Source organism: Phyllobates terribilis, unplaced genomic scaffold (genome assembly GCF_046119375.1).
Source record: "Phyllobates terribilis strain yellow unplaced genomic scaffold, ASM4611937v1 Scaffold_8__6_contigs__length_399053987, whole genome shotgun sequence".
Lineage (NCBI taxonomy): Eukaryota > Metazoa > Chordata > Amphibia > Anura > Dendrobatidae > Phyllobates > Phyllobates terribilis.
This window is the reverse complement of record NW_027362768.1, coordinates 214,374,015-214,380,198: the sequence shown is the minus strand read 5'-3', so window position 1 is coordinate 214,380,198 and position 6,184 is coordinate 214,374,015.

Here is a 6,184-nt window from a genome sequence, read left to right as displayed (position 1 = left end):
TGTCATGGGACAATACTGAAGATATGACACTTTGATACAATGTAAAGAAGTCAGCGTACAGCTTGTATAACAGTGTGCCCTCTAAATAACTCAACACACAGCCATTAATGTCTAAGCTGCTGGCAACAAAAGTGAGTACACCCCTAAGTGAAAATGGCCAAATTGTGCCCAATTAGCCATTTTTCCTCCTCCGTCTCATGTGACTCATAAGTGTTACAAGTTCTCAGGTGTAAATGGGGAGCAGGTGTGTTAAATTTGGTGTTATCGCTCTCATACTTTCTCATACTGCAAGTTCAACATGGCACCTCATGGCAGAGAACTCTGAGGATCTGAATAAAAGAATTGTTGCTCCACTTAAAGAAGGCCTAGGCTATTTTGCCAACACCCTGAAAACTGACCTTCAGCACGGAGGGCAAGACCATACAGGGGTTTAACAAGACAGGTTCCACTCAGAACTGGCTTCACCATGGTCGGCCATTGAAGTTGAGTGCACGTGCTCAGCGTCTCAGTTGTCTTTTTCAAAATAGACGTATGAGTGCTGCTAGCATTGCTACAGAGGTTACAGGGGTAGGTCAGCCTGCATGGCTGTCTTCCCAGAAGAAAGCCTCTTCTAAAAATGATGCACAAGAAAGCCCGCAAACTCTTAGCTGAATACAAGCAGACTAAGGACATAGATTACTGGAGCCATGTCCTGTGGTCTGATGAGACCAAAATAAACTTATTTTGTTCAGATGTTTTCAAGCGTGTGTGGCGGCATCCAGCTGAGGAATGCAAAGAAAAGTGTGTCTTGCCTACAGTTAAGCATGGTTTGGGACTGCATGAGCTCTGCCGGCTGTGGTGGATGTTAGAGACCTTGCGCTCCTCCACCTTCCATTTCAGGATGCCCCACAGTTGCTCAACATGGTTTAGGTATGCCAGGAATGCCAACATGTACTTTGACATACTGAAGTAGAGCATGATCCCCTCCCTTCGGAAACTGGGCCACAGGGCAGTATTCCAACATGATAATGACCCCAAACACACCTTCAAGACGGCCACTGCCTTTCTAAAGAAACTGAGGGTAAAGGTGCTGGACTGGCCAAGCATGTCTCCAGACCTAAACCATATTGAGCAACTGTGGGGCATCCTGAAATGGAAGGTGGAGGAGCGCAAGGTCTCTAACATCCACCAGCTCCATGATGTCGTCATGGAGAAGTGGAAGAGGATTCCAGTGGCCACCTGTGAAGCGCTAGTGAACTCCATGCCCCAGAGCGTTAAGGCAGTGCAAGGAAAGAATCTTGGCCACACAAAATATTGACACTTTGGGCACAAATTGGCCATTTTGACTTAGGGATGTACTCAGTTTTGTTTCCAGCGGTTTAGTTATTAATGGCTCTGTGTTGAGTTAGTTAGACAACACCAAATTTACCCTGATATACAAGCTGTAAACTGACTACTTTACATTGTATCAAAGTGTCATATTTTCAGTGTTGTCCAATGAAAAGATATAATAAAATATTTACAAAAATGTGAGTGGTGTATTCACTTTTGTGAGATACTGTATATGTTCCATGCATTGCAGTCGGATGTGTATATACTATATGTTCACTGGGAAGCGCACAATAACCTGCCTAGTAGCGAAATTAGTGGAAGCCTTGTCCGTCAATCGTCAGTGAATTGCGTAATTGTCCTGACGTTTGGATACAGCGGAGTGCTGATTTGTGACAAATTGGCAGCAGTGGGATATCTGCGGGCTCCCCCGGCTGTTTCCTGACAAACTGGTGCCAAGAAATGGGATACAGCACATGAGTGATTTGGTTTAAGCAATCATTCGTGTCACTAAAAACTTGCACGGTCCCTGTAAGGATTCTGTGCAGAGTTTTGAGGATTGGACTCAGTGTTTAATAATAGCTGGGATATTACAGTGTGTGTAGCAGTTACACCCCTCCTCCACTCTTCTTTTTCTGTTCTATCTTTTACTTGGCATGTGACTGCTAAGATGGCAGCTGCTTAAAAAGCTGTGCTGATCCATCTGTGTGATGAACAAGGCCTTGATGGTACGGATAAAACCAAAAACCAAAGAAATGTTGATCTATGCCTTGGTTGAGGACAATCCCAGGCACCAACACAATGTGACACCAGAGCCCACGAGCAGTGGAGCAGAAAGATGCCCAGTTGTGTATCCAGTTCCAGAACTGTCCAATCCAGAGGGTGCCAGCAGCAACCGTAGCTCACAAAGTGGAATGGACTTTTGTTTGCCATTCATTCTGCAGCACATGGGAGGATGTGACCCTCAAATGCAGATGCTGCTTATGCTACAAGAATGCAAAGCAGAGTATGAGTTTGCCGAGCAACAGGCCGAGTGAGAGGCTGCAACACCACAATCGAGTGAGAGGCTACAGCGTGAGAGTGACAAGCTGAGAGAGAGCACCAGCTGACGTTAGATCAAATCTAGATGCAGCGATCTACCCCCCTGAGTAGTGAGTTCAGTACTGTCAATAACTTTAAACCTTGTCCTGAGCGTTTTCCTGTCCTGGAAAAGGACAGGGACTTGGACACATTTTGGGGGAATTTGAAAAGGCCTGCAGATAATATCAGTTGCCCAATGACCAGTGAGCTCGATACTTAACCCCAGAGCTACGGGGCAAAGCTCTGGAGGTGTTCGCCGCTCTCTCTCAAGACCAAGATGTAGACTATGAGGTCATCATATAGGCCCTGATAAGGAAATATCAGCTGACTCCTGAAGTGTACCACAAAAGGTTCCAGACCCTCCAATGTGGACCTAACGACAGCTACGGTGAAGTGGTGGTTTGGCTTAGAACAACCTTCAAGTAGTGGGTTCGTGGACTATCAATTGCCACCTTCGAGGAATTGAAGGACCTGATGGTGAAGAACCAAATTTTGCATCTTTGCCCTGTGGAAGTGCAACAGTTCATGATTAACTGGGAGCCAAAGGAGGCAGCCATGAATCATCCATCAATCGTCAGTCAATTGCGTAAGTTTCCTGACTATTGAATATAGCGTAGTGCTGCTTCATGACAAATTGGTAGCAGCAGTGGGATATTTGCATGATCCCCCAGCTGTCCCCTGACAACTTGGTGCCAACATTGGGATATCTTCGGGATCCCCTGAATGTTTCCTGACAAGTACAATTCCATATCCTTTTTCCCACCTCCCAATTCATTATAATTTTACATCTTTTCCACACCCTTTCAATTTAATACAGTTACATGTCCTCCTCCCACAATTCAATACAATTATATACAGTACAGACCAAAAGTTTGGACACACCTTCTCATTTAAAGATTTTTCTGTATTTTCATGACTATGAAAATTGTACATTCACACTGAAGGCATCAAAAATATGAATTAACACATGTGGAATTATATACTTAACAAAAAAGTGTGAAACAACTGAAAATATGTCTTATATTCTAGGTTCTTCAAAGTAGCCACCTTTTGCTTTGATGACTGCTTTGCACACTCTTGGCATTCTCTTGATGAGCTTCAAGAGGTAGGCACCTGAAATGGTCTTACAACAATCTTGAAGGAGTTCCCAGAGATGCTTAGCACTTTTTGGCCCTTTTGCCTTCACTCTGCGGTCCAGCTCACCCCAAACCATCTCGATTGGGTTCAGGTCTGGTGACTGTGGAGGCCAGGTCATCTGGCGTAGCACCTTGCTCATATAGCCCTTACACAGCCTGGAGGTGTGTTTGGGGTCATTGTCCTGTTGAAAAATAAATGATGGTCCAACTAAACGCAAACCGGATGGAATAGCATGCCGCTGAAAGATGCTGTGGTAGCCATGCCGGCTCAGTATGCCTTCAAATTTGAATAAATCCTCAACAGTGTCACCAGCAAAGCACCATCACACCTCCTCCTCCATGCTTCACGGTGGGAATCAGGCATGTAGAGTCCATCCGTTCACCTTTTCTGCGTCGCACAAAGACACGGTGGTTAGAACCGAAGATCTCAAATTTGGACTCATCAGACCAAAGCACAAATTTCTACTGGTCTAATGTCCATTCCTTGTGTTCTTTAGCCCAAACAAGTCTCTTCTGCTTGTTGCCTGTCCTTAGCAGTGGTTTCCTAGCAGCTATTTTACTAAGAAGGCCTGCTGCACAAAGTCTCCTCTTAACAGTTGTTGAAGAGATGTGTCTGCTGCTAGAACTCTGTGTGGCATTGACCTGGTCTCTAATCTGAGCTGCTGTTAACTTGCGATTTCTGAGGCTGGTGACTCGGATAAACTTATCCTCAGAAGCAGAGGTGCCTCTTTGTCTTCCTTTCCTGGGGCGGTCCTCATGTGAGCCAGTTTCTTTGTAGCGCTTGATGGTTTTTGCAACTGCACTTGGGGACACTTTCAAAGTTTTCCCAATTTTTTTCGCACTGACTGACCTTCATTTCTTAAAGTAATGATGGCCACTCATTTTTCTTTACTGAGCTGCTTTTTTCTTGGCATAATATAAATTCTAACAGTCTATTCAGTAGGACTATCAGCTGTGTATCCACCAGACTTCTGCACAACACAACTGATGGTCCCAACCCCATGTATAAGGCAAGATATCCCACTTATTAAACCTGACAGGGCACACCTGTGAAGTGAAAACCATTTCCGGTGACTACCTCTTGAAGCTCATCAAGAGAATGCAAGAGTGTGCAAAGCAGTCATCAAAACAAAAGGTGGCTACTTTGAAGAACCTAGAATATAAGACATATTTTCAGTTGTTTCCAAAACCAAGAGAAACAGGAAGGTACATATGTAGAAATGCGCACACCTCAATACATATTAAGTAAAAAAATATACAAGCTTTATTATACACTTTTAAAAACACTAAAACACAACACACATGATTAACAACACCCAAATACCACAATGCATGATTGGCAGTATACAGAATATAGATATAATAAATAATTAAAATTCATATAATAATCACATATCACAGTACTCCAATATTACTCAATATACACTGTAAGCCCTCATTATATATCAGCCCAAACCGTGGACAAACCTTGCATATAGCAATTGCATGAATCTGTGTCCCTTAAACATAGTCCAAATAAACAGTACCACAGTCAAATCAAATGCATATAAGTAATTATATCACTGCCCAATAACCAGTTGAAGGTTGATTGGTAAAACCAATCATTGCATATACATAGCCATATCACCACTTATGGATCATGTGTGGATCGATTGATAAGCCCCACGCGTATCGCTGTGTAACACAGCTTCATCAGGGAGGTTATATGTGAGCCACTAAATGCAGCAGTATATATAAGCCCATATAATTAGAACAATTCGTTACCTGTGATTCGTTACCTGTCTGTGCAATCACAGGTAACGAATTGCACAGACAGGTAACGAATCACAGGTAACGAATTGTTCTAATTATTTGGGCTTATATATACTGCTGCATTTAGTGGCTCACATATAACCTCCCTGATGAAGCTGTGTTACACAGCGATACGCGTGGGGCTTATCAATCGATCCACACATGATCCATAAGTGGTGATATGGCTATGTATATGCAATGATTGGTTTTACCAATCAACCTTCAACTGGTTATTGGGCAGTGATATAATTACTTATATGCATTTGATTTGACTGTGGTACTGTTTATTTGGACTATGTTTAAGGGACACAGATTCATGCAATTGCTATATGCAAGGTTTGTCCACGGTTTGGGCTGATATATAATGAGGGCTTACAGTGTATATTGAGTAATATTGGAGTACTGTGATATGTGATTATTATATGAATTTTAATTATTTATTATATCTATATTCTGTATACTGCCAATCATGCATTGTGGTATTTGGGTGTTGTTAATCATGTGTGTTGTGTTTTAGTGTTTTTAAAAGTGTATAATAAAGCTTGTATATTTTTTTACTTAATATGTATTGAGGTGTGCGCATTTCTACATATGTACCTTCCTGTTTCTCTTGGTTTTGGTTTAAATGTTTGGGTACATCATGACGCACCCTAAATTTGTGATAGGGGCTGTGCATCCTTTTCTTTAGTTTTTGATATTTTCAGTTGTTTCACACTTTTTTGTTAAGTATATAATTCCACATGTGTTAATTCATAGTTTTGATGCCTTCAGTGTGAATGTACAATTTCCATAGTCATGAAAATACAGAAAAATCTTTAAATGAGAAGGTGTGTCCAAACATTTGGTCTGTACTGTATATTTTCTCCCAC